At 46.0% G+C, this 14,467-nt stretch overlaps 1 protein-coding gene across 1 annotated transcript in view; it reads right to left on the bottom strand.

The window, feature by feature from the left end:
- The window catches only part of PEX14 (peroxisomal biogenesis factor 14), a 140,917-nt gene that overhangs the window by 54,692 nt on the left and 71,758 nt on the right, over positions 1 to 14,467 (bottom strand). The window lies entirely within an intron of this gene.

Below are 14,467 nucleotides of genomic sequence, written 5' to 3'. Positions count from 1 at the left end.
ATGTACAGCTTGAAAGAGGTGTTTATACAGCAGTAATGACTGGTGGCTCGTGGAAGCAAGCCAAACCACACCTTGCAGAAAGAAGCTCCCTCGCGCCACTTAGGGTCACTTGCCAAATTTCCTTCCAGACTCCCCCATACAAAGAGGATCATGAAAAGCTAAACAGAGCTTTCCCCCGACCTCAAGCCAATCAATGGGGTCTGGCGGAGGCTCGGCAATAAAGAAAATGGGAAGAAAGGAAGCAATGTACGTTCATATATTCTGTACTTTTTGAAGAGGGGCTGACTTTCCCACTTTGTGCCTTGCGAGGCACTGAAAACAGGCTGGAGAGCAAACCCTGGGCGGGGGGGGGGAGTCATGGTTTCTTCACTTGTCCCTCCCCTGTCCTACAGTTCCTCTCCCCTCCTCACCATCCAATTCCTACATGAATCTCAACCCACTTTCCATACGGAATACTTGCGGCATACTCATGCACAGTCCAGGAAGGCAAAGATCTTTCCCCTTCCATCCACCCCAAAAATAACAACAAGAAAGAATTCTGACGGAAGTTCTTTGACCAGGAGAGGGTGATACTGGCACCAAAAGGTCAGTGGCTTCAGGGCTGGATTAGGATTGCACGCAACCTGCTTTGCAAACCTGCCTCGGCCTTGACCCTCTGACATTCAAAGGTTTGCATCCCCCACCCCCCCAAGATCTCCACTCTACAGAAGGATGGCTGAGGAGATACTTTCAAGTTCGGCTTTTCCAAAAGCGGAACTTGCGCTTCCACAGCAAGTAACCACAGAAACCACAAAGCAGCAGCAACAAACACCAGCGAACGAGCGATTACTTAACAGCAGGGCTTTTTTTCTGGGAAAAGAGGTGGTGGAACTCAGGGGGTTGCCCTCGGAGAAAATGGTCTCATGGCTGGTGGCCCCGCCCCCTGATCTCCAGACAGAGCGGAGTTTAGATTGCCCTCCGCACTGCTCGGCAGCATGGAGGGCAATCTCAACTCCCCTCTGTCTGGAGATCCGGGGGCGGGGCCACCAGCCATGTGACCATTTCCAAGAGGTTCCGGAACTCCGTTCCACCACGTTCCAGCTGAAAAAAAGCCCTGCTTAACAGTGTTTAGCCAATGTTCCCTCCCTCCCCCAAACTCAGTCTCTCGGTGGGGGGAGGAAAGAAGGGAACGCTATACTAAATGCGGATGGGGGGGCGGGGTTGGAAATTATATAGGTAAAGTTTGATTCCCCAAGTTTTCATGGTGGAAAAAAACTCCTTCACAGCTGAATGCAACTGGTAATGAAGCACAAGACTATGCATCCCCCTGGAGTGAATTGAGACAAAGGCTTCCTGTCTCATTACCAATGCTAATTTCTCCACACCCACCACCCCTCTGCATATCCCACCCTATTCAATCACGGCTACCTTAGTTATTCACCAGCTATTGTCATTCGGCTTCCGTAATCACCCCACTCTCCGATCTGTAAGGACAGATGGACCCACATTCTAGCTGTAATTGAAGACGTGAGCTGTGGCTCACAAAAGCTCCTACCCTACCACGAATTGTGTTAGTCTTATAGGTGCGATTGGACTCTTGCTCTCTTCCACTTCACAGCAACGTGTATAATATTTCTCGACAAGCTTGAGGCCCATGAGGAATTGGCAAGCAGTAAGGAATAAAACACTGGAAATTTTTATTTTCCAGGACACTAGGAACTCGTAAGAGCCCTGCTGGATCAGACCAGTAGTCCATCTTGTCCACCATCCTGTCTCACCCAGTGGCCAACCAGTTATACCAGAGGGCCGACAACAGGGCATAGAGAACGAGGCTCTCCCCTGACGGTGCCTGCTGGTACCGGCATTCGGAGGATTGTTATCCATGAATATGCAAGTTCCTTTTAGTTGATGTGTCAGAGTGGATAGATAAGATTTATGAATATGCATCAATGGCCAAATTAACTTCTTATGTACATAAAAGATCAATAGCTGAATTTGGGAGGAAATGGAAAGATTTTTTTGACTACTAAGGCAAAATTAACATTAATTAAGGTAACTTAGTATAAAAATAAGAAGATAAAACACAGGGAAACGACTAACCAAAGAAGTCAATATTATAGTTTGTAGAAGTAAAAGTAACCAAGGAGAAGGAAGGAAGAACCATTACATAACTAAGTTTAGTTATGACAAATTCTGAACGTATTTTTCTATTTAATTTAATTTTCATGCAGTGCTTGTATAAATCTCAATTTAATTTCAAATGTCGTGTTTCTATAAGTTTTTTTATGCACTCTCTATTGTTATATTGTTACTTTTTAAATAAAATTTCTTCCAAAAAAGTTTCTTTTAGTCACTGCGGCTAATAGCCACTGATAGAACTATCCTTCGTGACTCTATCCAACCCTTTTCAAACTTTTGAGGGAACAAAGTAATAAAGAGCCCAGTACAATCTTTAAGACTAACCAACTTTATTGTAGCTTTCAAGAACCACAGGTCTCTTCGTCAGATGCATGGAGGGTATGAACAGACTGGCCAGAGAGGGGGGAGGAGGGAGAGGGTGCAGGGAGTGAGGGCCATGTAAATGCAAATCAGTTGCAAAAATCAGGAAAGAGGTGGAGTGCACAATCCAGGCTGGGTGTGACCCCTCCCCTCCACTGCTGAATCTGAATGGAATGCCTGAAGGCAGTTACTTCTGACAATGAGATAACCATCCAGAGTCTCTATTCAATCCAAGTCTGACTGAGTCAAATTTACATATGAATTCCAATTCAGCAGCTTCCCATTGGATTTTGTTTTTGAAATGTTTCTGCTGAGGGAACAAGGAAGCCAATTTTTCCCATGCTTACTCCTTCCCAATCTTTCATTGACCCCTAACTCCCGTCAACATCCTAACATGTTAAGTCCCCATCACACTCTTTCTGGGGCAGTTTCTTCTTTTTCCTTTTTTAATTTACAAAGTAATATTTTCCTGCATGCCGAAGGAATCCCCAGAATTGAAGAGGGAAGGGGCTATGGAGGGAAGGGGGGGGGGCTAAGACAAAAAGAAGTCTGAAAATTTATTTGTCTTAAATTGGAGATCTGCGACGTACAGGCAGATAACAATCTAAAACAGGTAGCACCAGTTATGCTGTTTAGGGCACACTGCGTGCTGTGATCATGCACAGAAAAAGTGCAGAATTCAGCACCTTGGGAACATGTTCTTTCTTCTCTGTTAAAAAGCAAGTTTATAGTCCTTATGCACCAAAGATATGCAATCCCTCCTAAAACCCCAGAAGCAGGAGAGGTGGCTGAAACAGACCTCCAGTGGAGGAGGGGCACTTTAAGCCCGTACATGCCTCCTTGCCCTAATTACCACAGTTCCCGTGAAAAATAGTTAATACTTCAATATATCATTCAAGTTTTATCTTAAAGTGTAAGCTGCATAATAAAGTTAATGTGTGAGTATAATCAATGAACATTTATTCTATTACATTTATGCCACTGGCACCCGCTTAGTAACCCAGTATCACAATATATCATAAATACATAGCAGTTGGTACAGACTTCATAAATACCATACAATAAATATTCAATAAATGTTCAATAAATATTCAATAAGTAGTAAAACCAGTATAAATGGAAGTGTAAAAGTTGTACTTCAGGTCCTCAAGCACAAATATTTTAAATGCAACCTCAGTCCATTTATTCCCACGGTATAAAAAGACGATGGCAAGTATACACCGTTCCTGCAAGGAGGGCGAATAGCTCAGTACATCATAGGTAAGTATAAAGTATATCTTAACCACACTAATTCTGTATGCTTTTTTATTCCAGGATAATCCAGAAACTTCGCTCCCAAACCTTGCTACTGTCGTCTGTCTGCCCCTCGGGAATGGAATGGAGTTTACTCCCAGAATGTCCCGACAAGCTGCAAGTTCGAATCCTGTTTCGTATATTCTTTTTCAAGGCAACAATTTTCTGGTCCCTAAAGTACACAAACGTAATTCCAGTACATATTCCATCTTACAATACAATAAAGAATGGATACAATAAAATATCTTCCCCAGAACTGGCAGGATCAAAAGAGATCACCCAAAATAGAAGCAATAACTCAAAGCTGCAAAATTTGGATGGATTAGGTACGGAATTTCAACATACGCAAGTCCTGACTACAACCCGTCTTTTGCGGAGAGATGGGACGGAACAGCAAAGGAAAAAAAGTGGATAGTGAGAGAAAGGCTCAGAAAAGGGGAGAAAGGACTTATAGAAGGATCCGAGTACGATGGCATCAAATGGACTGCTGAGATGGCAGTGAAATGTCTCAGGCTGGGGCTAGTGGACGAAGACAGCAGCTCTCTGTCTCCGCTGGGCTGTAAACCAGTCGGCCCCTCTAACTCAGTGAATTGCTCCCGCTAAATGGTTCAAAGAGAGTCGTAGGGCAAGGCCAGAGCAGAGAGAGAGGCTATTACACTTAATGTGACTCGTACCCTCTGTTATGGAACAAATAAATGTACATTTAGAGGATGTCGGGTCTGTGAGGCTCTCCCACTCAATGGGTTCTTTGCAGCATCATTAAAATAGCAAACGGCAGCCTCTTGCGAGCTCTTTCCGGGCTCGCACGCAGAAAGCAGAAAGAGAGAATCGCTGAGATTTGAATCTTTTCTGACAGGAAGTTGCAGAGAGCACTTATCAAATCTCATTGGAAAACATTACTTAAAAGAATACACTAAGTTTGCCCTGTCCCCTCCTCCCCCAGCCTTTTGCTCCCCCCCCCCTAAATTCATCTATCGTTTTGCAGAGACGAACCCGGTTTTTCATTTTCTTCCGGAACGAATGCACGGACACAGTTTCAAGCCAGCCGTCTAAAGCTCAGAAATAAGACACAAGCAGCAACAGCAGCTACAGGCTTCTCTGGCAGCTGAAAATCACTACAACGGCCGTATAATATTGCAAACAAAGGGTTTATTGCATGCTAACAAGGATCTGGCAGAGCGCGTCTCCAAAGAATTTTGTAAGAGCTGGGCAGGCCACGCTCGCTGACGGAGAATGAAAATGGTATTGCTTCTGCAAGACCTAGAAAGTTACAAACTGGCCCTGGTGGAGTCCAAGAAACCCAAAATGCCCGGAACACCTGAAAAGACATTTTAAAGTGGACGTTGTCCACTTTGTAATAGTGAAAGGCCCTCAAGCGCACAGCAAGTCAATCTCAGATCAGCCAATCACATACCTTTTTTTTTTTTTGGTTTTGGGAACTGTGCTGCGGAAAAAGCAATTCACACTTCCGGTTGGGTTTTAACATGCAAGTGTACCTTTTTTCTCATGTGGGCGTGAATGCATTTAGCTCAGGAAAGACCCCCCCCGTCTCTGGGATCAGGTACACAGGAGGCTAATATGCGCCTCCTGAAAAGGGCCCCTCTTTGAGTCATGAGTCAGCTTCCTGCCTCAGCTGGAGAAGGCAGGCAGGGTGTTTCACAGGGCTCCTTAGGGATGGAGTCCGGACTCAGCTAGAGGATTTCTTGTCCCTGAGGCTCTCCGGACTAGACCTTCAAGGGAAGGAGGCCATAGCCAGACTACCATTTGAATAGCACAGTTCACCTGCCTCCCTCCGCTGCTGCTTGTAGGGTTGCCAGCTCATTTGGGAAATTCCTGGAGATTTTGGATGGAGCCCGAAGAGGGGAGGGAGCTCAGCAGAAATACCATAGAGTTTGTTCTCTGAAGCTGCTATTTTCTCCAGGGAAGCTGATCTCTGTAGACTGGAGATCAATTATAATTCTAGGAGATTTCCAGCCACTATCTAGCTGTTTGCTGTACAGCTGTTTGCTGTGGGGGACAGACAGATGTGATAGCTAAACATGACCCTCCATGAATTACTGGCCACTACAAAGGAGCCACTCTGGCTACTTTGGAGCCTTCTGGAGAAGACGGGAGAGAATTTTGCAGGTCCCTGACCCTGGCGCAATCACAAGGGCCTGAGGTGAACTGGTTTGAGATGGGCTGTTCTCCCAAAGTGTCACTGCGGTGGAGGCGACACAAGCCTCCCCAAAATAAGCGCTGTTCCCTCTGGATTGAAGTCAGCGCTGAAACCAAATCAATAAATTTCTGTTCTTCCCACTGTCCCTCCCAGTCACTGACCCTTCCTATGATGTCTTTCTGCTGGTTCAACTTCCACTCCTGCCATGAGCTCAGCAGGTGGCCTTGGTTAAGCCACTCCTCTCAGCCTCAGCTCCACAGCTGTATTGTGGGGAGAATAATGACGCTGACTTTGTTCACCGCTCTGAGTGGGGTACTAATCTGTGGAGGAGTGGTATATAAGTGCAATTGTTGTCGTTGTTACAGTTCCCTCCAACAACAGAAACTGTAGGAAGTTGGTGGGAGGTTCCCTCCGTATCGGTTTCCTTTTTTAAAAATCTTGGAACTTTCCTAGGGATCTGAAGTGAGAACAAAACTGGTATTCAAGATCCAGTGTTCAGGCCCATGTAGTCTGGGAGCAAGAGGAAGGCCTGCATGACAGCAGACTTCAACAATCCAGGCCCTGCAGAATGGCCACTTGCCCCAAGTAAGTCAATGCAACACTGTCGCTTCCTGGACAAGTGCCTTTGGGAATGCCTCTTAGGGCACAGCTGGAAATATTCCTTTGGCAGAAAGTTAAGAAAAACTCTCCAGTCCAGGGCCCATTCCGTATCAGTGCAAGCCGCAGAAGAGGTTGATGTGAGGAAAGAGACAGCATGATGAATATGCTCGAGGGCAAAACCACCACGCAGCAGATACAGAGACGCGAGACCGGCAAGATGGCCTTTTGTAACAGATGAATGAGGATTCTTGATCAACTTCAGAGAAAAAAAAAAGTAAAGCAAGGTGCCCTGAATACTAGCCATATTTCTACTGGTATTGCAAGGTGACAGGAAGCTGGTAGGTTTCCTTCATCCTTAGCAATGGCAAAGAAAGTTAACTCTTGTCTGACACTTCAGTCTTGAACAAACGAATGCAACTGCAGGTAACAGCAGATCAGATCGGAACCAGCTGTGAGTTTTGTCCAGGATTTCCTAAGCAAATGGAAAGGTTTACAAGACAGGCAAAGAGACAGAGGTAAGTCCAGTACACCACATCCTAAATTTATATCGTCCAAGCATGAAATTTAGTCCAAGGTACCAAATTCATAATCCTGAGAAACCTGGCTGAAGAAGAAGAGGAAATCGAGGGGGGGAGGGGAGAGAATACTAGCACAGAGGCTGAGCTGTGAATCAGGAAGCTCCCAATCTGTTGCAAACTTTCAGAAGGCCTTAAGACGAGTCATCGTCTCTCTCTTCCATCATCTGTAAGGTGGGCATTATAATATCAGTGGCCTACCTTGCAGGGCTCTGATGAAGGTTCCAGAAAGAATGGCTGTTATGCACTTTGAACTCCCTTGGGCATCCCAGGACAGTGATGCAGGATTCGATAATCCATTTTTTTTAAAGCAAGAAAAGGCTTAGCACTAGTTATTTAGCAATGCTGTAGTAGAACAAAGGGGAGTCCAGAAGGCAAGAACACTCAAGAAAAAGAGGGGACGGGAAGGGAGGTGGGCAATGTGATTGAAAAGAAAGTCTTTTAAAAAAACATTCAAAATTGCATAAGGACTAGCATCTTGAGCGGTACGTTTGGAGGGGAGTTGCCTGCTCAAAGAGGAAGCTCCCTGACGGCTATTCTGCAAAAGGAAACTTTTGCACGGAGCTGTCTCAGAGGTACTGAATACAGTGATTTGCCCTTTGCTTGGCAAAAAAAAAATTGCTTGAACCTCACTGCGACACTCCTGAAAAATTAATTACAAAGCTGAAGGAGAAAATTAATTTTAGAAACGCAAGAGGTTGCCTTCTTTTTTTTCCCCTCCCCTCATCTCACTCCCCCCCCCCCGGATCTTTTTTTCCTGGAAGCTGGGGAGTAAACCTTGTTTTCATTTCCATCCTAAGGGGCACAATCTGGGAGCCGTCCAGTCGATAACCTGGCCATCAGAACAAGGTTTGTAATTAAAAGGTCAGTGACCTGGAAAGCTCGGGCCTCAGTCTCAGGGCTTCTCAGTAATGATGGAGCTATTAAATTAAGGCGGTTATGAAATCAATGCTAAAAAAGCTTTCACGGTAACGAGCTTCCATTCAAGGACACGCAAACTGCCTCGTGAAATGGAGTTAAATTATGAAAAAGAAAAGTAATAAAAAAAGGAGAGCTAAATTGGAATCCGCTCCCTTTCGGAAGCGTTTTCACCTGCAAACCGCGTCCCCTCCTTGGGTATTATTATCACCAGAGCGATCCATTTCGGGTTCCCCCGTTCCAGGCAATGGGAAAGGAGGGCAGGCAGCATTCAGTAGGATGGCTAGAGCTTCGGCTACATTCAAGATCTAAGAACTGGTAGCTTTACTGGGTCACCCAGACGAAAATAAACAACATAAACACACAGATATGAAGCACCAACTGTCCCTGGAACAAATGCCCCAACTGCGAGCTTTGGGCAGCACTGCTCTGCTTTCATTTTGCTCCTTGACTGATTTTAACCTGGAAAAGGAAGGCTAATATGGCTGGGCACGTTTCAAGTGCTCCTGAACGCTTCACGCCCAGAAGCCCAATTCATCCCCAAAGCATGTCTATCTAAGCCCCAGATTCCAAAGAACCACCCGTGCAATTGTGCCTCTCAAGCGGAGACATCGACAAAGGGCTCTTTAACTGCTTCCCTTTCTGCAGAGTGGCTTGGGCAAAGCTCTCCCCTTATGGTGCACCTTAGCCACCTCCTGTCAAGTTGATCCAGGGCAAAGGGCTCTTCCTCTTTAACAGTGTGGACAGCAACAGAATGGAGAATGCTGGCAAATCACTCTCTTTAAAAATTCCAGGTGGTGGTTCGAATGTATGAGCGAACCTGCAGGAGAACGATAATGGCTGACATCCCCAAGGGGAGGAGTTCATCGAAACCTCTGCTCCCAACAGGGAGGAAGGAGTTAAAGAGCCCTTTGCATGCATCACTATTCATCTGGGAGTCAGTGGACAGAACCAATGATGCTGGCCCATCACGTTCTCATTCATATGGAAACAGGATCCTCATTGAATATAAGCGGCAGATCAGTGTCTTCAAGATGGGTCAGTATTAATACTTCCCCTTCCTGGTTGCAGACTAGAGTAGGTGGCTGCTAAGTCTGAGAGAGCAGCAGCCAGCAGTAACACGTAACATATTTTCTGAAATTCTATCCTATAATTTCTGGCTCTAAAAAGGCACCCCAGATAGCTCAACAACAATGAAAATATATAGACTGTCGTCAATAAATTTTAGTTAGGTAGCCATGTTGGTCTGCAGTAGAAAACAGGATTTGAGTCCAGTGGCACCTTAGAGACCAACAAGACTTTCAGGGTTGCCGTTGGTCTCTAAGGTGCTACTGGACTCAAATAAATCAAAATATAATCGGCAGATAGTATGTATAGTGGTTAGAGTGCTGAACTAGGATTTGGGAAATTTATATTCAAATCCCCACTCTGCTGTGGAGGTTTGCCTGGTGACCTCGGGCCAGTCACACTTTCTCTATCCTTCCTCACAGGGTTGTTGTGGGGATAAAATGAAGGGCAGGAGAACAACATAAGCCACTTTGCTTTCCTCCATTTTATCCTCACAATAACTCTACAAATGTAGGTTTAGAGGCTGCGGAAGAGGGACTGGTCTAAAAAAATCATTCAATAGCATTCTGTGGCTGAGCGAGGATTTTTGAACTTGGGTCTCTTAGTCTAGCACCGGTTCTCAAACAAGGCAGGATAATAATGCCAGCCCGGATAGGCGTTCCATTTATGTTCCTATTTTTGCTCTGGGTTGGTGACATTTCTAAAAATGCCCCCCTTTTAAACTATGGCTTGCATTTAAATGTTTAAAAGATATTAGCTGGACTATCCAAGATCCGAAGGCCAACAGTGATATTAAACTGTCCATTCTTTTACCCTGTGTTCCACAGACAATTTTTAATAGAAAACTTTTAGCCTGACCTGATCAGCCCAATTTTCCTTACTAAATTTGGGGGATGAGAGAAGGAGGGGAAAAGAAAGGCCACTGCCACTCGCCACGGCCACTCAGTGCTGGTGGGGTGTTTTTTTCTTCTTCTCTTTTTGTTGAACTTCTGATTCCCGGGGGGGGGGGCAATTACGAGGTGCAAAACTGTGATTCAAGTGTGAAAGACGAGGAGGCAGGCCAAGGGCAGCCATCTCCTCCAAGTAGGGTAAAGGTTTCCCGGGACAGGGATACGTGCTGTCCCGCTTTGTGTACGTGGGAGGGGAATTAATTACAGAAATCAGCAGCTGAAGAGTCCCCGGTACCAGCTGCTTTCTCTCTTCCGCTCTGGCAGGCAGCTCTCCTTCGGCTCTCCCTTGCTGTCACCACCATGGATAAGGGCAGGACAAGAGTCCCAGGGCACCCACGGGGGCAAAGCAGCCAGGGGAAGGTTCCTCTCCTCTGCCTCTTGCCAGGGCCCTGGCTTCCTCCTCCCAAGCTTAGGTAATGAAGCAGATTAATGAAGCCTCCGCGCACAAGGGCAACGTCTCCCTCGACCTCCTACACATCTCTCCAAATAAGGGCTTGTCTCCCCGTTGGGAGCAGTTTGTCCAGTCTATTACCACGCAGGCGGCAAAAGAACGTGCCTCCCAAGCGTTTGCAAGCACTCCTCGAGTTCGAGAGTGGATCTCTGGATGAGCCTTTAACGGACTTGCAGGGGAGCCTCTGCGGCTGGAAGGTGAAGACAGACAATCTACCTTGAGGCTAAGGAAGCACAGGCAGGTCCCTCTCTCTCAACCTCAATGAGCCTCACCTTGCATCGAGGCCTTGCAATGAGTTAACAGACACAATTGCTTTGAAAAGGAGGGGCTGTGGCTCAGTACCTGGTTCAGTTCCCGACATCTCTAGTTAAAAGGACCAGGTGCTATGAAAAGACCTCTCTACCCCTGCCAGACTTTGATGTCCTGATTCAATTTAAGGCGGCTTCATGTGTGCCATACAAATTCTAACTACTGTTGTTGTGAAGGTGTGTTTGGTGAGCTCTAACGCTGCTCTCACAGTTTTTCAGATCCTCTTTGTGTACTCCAAGCTCCACCTGTAAATATTTTGTCAAAAATGAGTCGAGGTGGAGACTTCTCACACAAGGAAGGGGATAAGGAAGAGGGGGAGAGAATGCAGAACCACGCAGCATGATCCTGAGACATAAACTGCGTTTGCTCGTATATGATGATTTGCTTCTATATGATGTTGGGGGGATCCAGGTTGGGAGGGCAGAGGAAACATTGGGAGACGGGGGTGGGTTTCAGCTGCCAGGTCCCTGGCTTAAAGACCGGGCTGAGATTTCGTGTGGACAACCGCAGCATTTTCATCCCACCCAGAGCCTCAGGGCAGAGCGTGTGGCTCCCCCCACCTCCATTTTGTCCTTGCAACAACCCTGTAAGGTAGCCCAGTGCAATGGGCCCAATGCCGCCTAGTGAGCTTCAGGGCCGAGCAGAGAGTGGCACTGAGATGTGGGGTGCAATGGGAGCTGCCTTGGATGCTTTTCGTAGAATATTTTAGTGCAGTATTATATGATTGCTACCAATGTTTTATTATATGTTTTTATTATATGTATTTATATGTTGTGAATCGGGTCCAGGCCTGCTTTCAGAGAGAGTGGACTATAAATTAAATACAATCAATCAATCAATCAATCAATCAATCAATCAATCAAAATAACAATCAACCGCCTCTCTCAACTGCTAGTTTTTTTGTCCAACCCTCCATATTCCAAGCTTTCAGCCCCTCCCCATCAGAGGAGCTGTCTGCACAAGCTTATTTATGTATTTATTTACTTCATTTATACCCTTCTGTGCTCTCCAATAGTTCAAGCGCCATCCATGCCGGGCCACAATGATTCTGAAAGTGGTTTCATTCTGAGTCAAACTCTTGATCCACCTACGGTATTTCCCATCGCCAACTACCTGTTCTTTTTGACTAAAGATGTTGGGGACTGCATCTGGAACCTTCCCCAAACCTTCCTCTATTGTTGCCCCGCCCCCAGCAACTGGCATTCAAAAGTACACTGCTTCTGAACATGGAGGTTCTGCTCCTCCCCCCTGAATTTGTCTAATCCCCTTTTAAAGCCATATGAACTACTGGCCATCGCAACGTCCGTGGCAGTGAGGTCCATTCAATCAACTGCGCATCATGCGCAGTTCTTTTCAACTGCCCTGCATCTATCACCAAACGGGTTCACTGGGCATTCCTCAAATTCTAATATGGTGGGGAAGAGCAGGGAAAAGTTCTCTTGTTTCACCTTCCCTTACAATATGCAGAAGGGTGACATCTGCTCATCCGTTTTCGTCTCCTGAAGAACCGAAGATCCAGAGGAGCTCTCATCTGACAAAGAGAGCTGTGGTTCTTGGAAGCTTATGCTACAGTAAAGTTGGTTAGTCTTTAAGGTGCTACTGGACTCTTTACTATCGAAGAACCGAAGGAATTGTAAATTACCCAAAATGACAGCATGAAAGCTTTGAAGGAAAACGAAATTACGAAACTATCCAAATAACTTTACATTTCTCCTTTAATGCCCCCTCTTCATTCACGAGGATTAAGGAGTGCTCCCCAATGCCCCCCCCCGATATTTTCCAAAAAGGAAAAAAGGCTGGCTCAAGGAGTCATATCACTTCTGAACCCTCTTCCACTCTGGACATCTTGATTTCTGTTTTAAATAGTGTTAAAATAAAATAAAAGTTGCATCTTCCTTTTCTGGGAAGAGGTTTGTTTAAAATGAACCAGAATAAACGTCGCTGTCTCAGAAAAGTCATTTTTGTAACAAGAGACAGGGAAAGGCCCTTTAGTACAGGAAGAAATGGGATGAAGCGCAACTAAATGAGCAAGCAGAAGGTCCCACTGGCACGGCCAAGGAACGGGCTCCAGGTAGGGTTGCCAACCTCCAGGTGGAGCCTGGAGTTCTCCTGGAATGACAACTGATCTCCAGGCTACATATATCAGTTCCTTTGGAGAAAATGGCTGCTTTGGAGGATAGATTTTACGGCACCACATCTCTGCTGAGATCCCTCCCCATACTCCTCAGGCACCACCCCCAAATCCTTAGCTTCAGGTAACAGGTGCTGGAAAATTCCTTTCTCTAAGGTAGATGGACCAGCAGCCTGGCTCTGTTTAAGGCCGCTTCATAGGTTCCTGCGAGTGCACCAGGCCTTTACCAATCAGGCCCTCCAAGTGACTGCTGACACAGAATCAAATCAGAGGACCACATCGCTCTGCCACCCCTGAATGGCAGCATCTCTCCAGGAGCACAAACAGAGGTATTTGCCACGTCTGCTTCCCGGGATCCTTTACCTGGAGAGGTAAAGGACTGAATACAGGATCACAGACATGCAGAGAACGAGCTTGGCTCTTGGGCTGCGGTGTTCCCCCATTAACAACGAAGAAGCATTTTTATAGGCTGAGGGGGGCACGGCATGGCCCCTTCTCAGTAATCTTCCTTGGGCCAGCCCTGCATGGGACAACCCAAGTCAAAGCCCAACAAATTCTGTGTACCAGGTTCAAGATACGCCAACAGTTTGTTACTGGACACTGTTTTTTCTTGCCTTCCACTGAGTGAAAACCTGCACAGGGAATCACCGCCATGACGTGGCAGTAGCCTCCTGAAGCGAAGAATCTAGAGGATGGTATACAGACACCAAAACAGAGCAACCTGGGAGGAATGCCAAGTTCTGACAAGGATGTCTAGGCTGGAACAGGAAAGGGGATGTCCACAGCAGTGCCCACATATGCTTACTTGGTTGTTCTGCAGTGGAGCTCTTTGGGGCGGACAGGATGCGCCCCAGAACAGCAATTCATGCAGAGGTACATCAGGCAGCCACAGCTGGAAATTCTGCTGTCTCTCTCCATCAGGAATGATGGAATCACTCAATCTTAGATGATGCAGAGATGCAGGAAAACTACCCCCAATCACAGCAAAGGACAACTGGAAAGAGGCAAGGCGAGAGCATGCAGAGACATAACAGTTTACACCGAGAGAACTTTTGGCTCACTGGTGCCTTTAATCACTTCAGTCTTGTATTGTAGTGCACCAGTGAACTGGGAGAACTGATCAGGGAGTAGACCATACAAACAAAAGCCAGATATCTATCAGTGAGGCTGTTATAAAAGGGGAATTCCTTGTCAACAGTTAATAGAAAGAAAGAAAGAAAGAAAGAAAGAAAGAAAGAAAGAAAGAAAGAAAGAAAGAAAGAAAGAAAGAAAGAAAGAAAGAAAGAAAGAAAGAAAGAAAGAAAGAAAGAAAGAAAGAAAGAAAGAAAGAAAGAAAAAGAAGTGCGCGTGCGTGCATATGCATGTGTATTTCCAGTTTGGTAATCATTAGCCAAGTAATTCATTAGAAGCTTTAATCGGGTCACAGTCTCTCTTTTCAGGCCTCCTTCTTCATCTTTCCCTGCCGACACCAACCCCTTTCCCTCCCGCCAATCCCCCATCTATGCCTCTCCCAGTCAGGGATTTATTAAAATTAAA

Source organism: Eublepharis macularius, chromosome 17, assembly GCF_028583425.1.
Source record: "Eublepharis macularius isolate TG4126 chromosome 17, MPM_Emac_v1.0, whole genome shotgun sequence".
Classification (NCBI taxonomy): domain Eukaryota; kingdom Metazoa; phylum Chordata; class Lepidosauria; order Squamata; family Eublepharidae; genus Eublepharis; species Eublepharis macularius.
The sequence above is the reverse complement of the archived record's forward strand: the minus strand, read 5'-3'. Positions and strand labels throughout refer to the sequence as shown.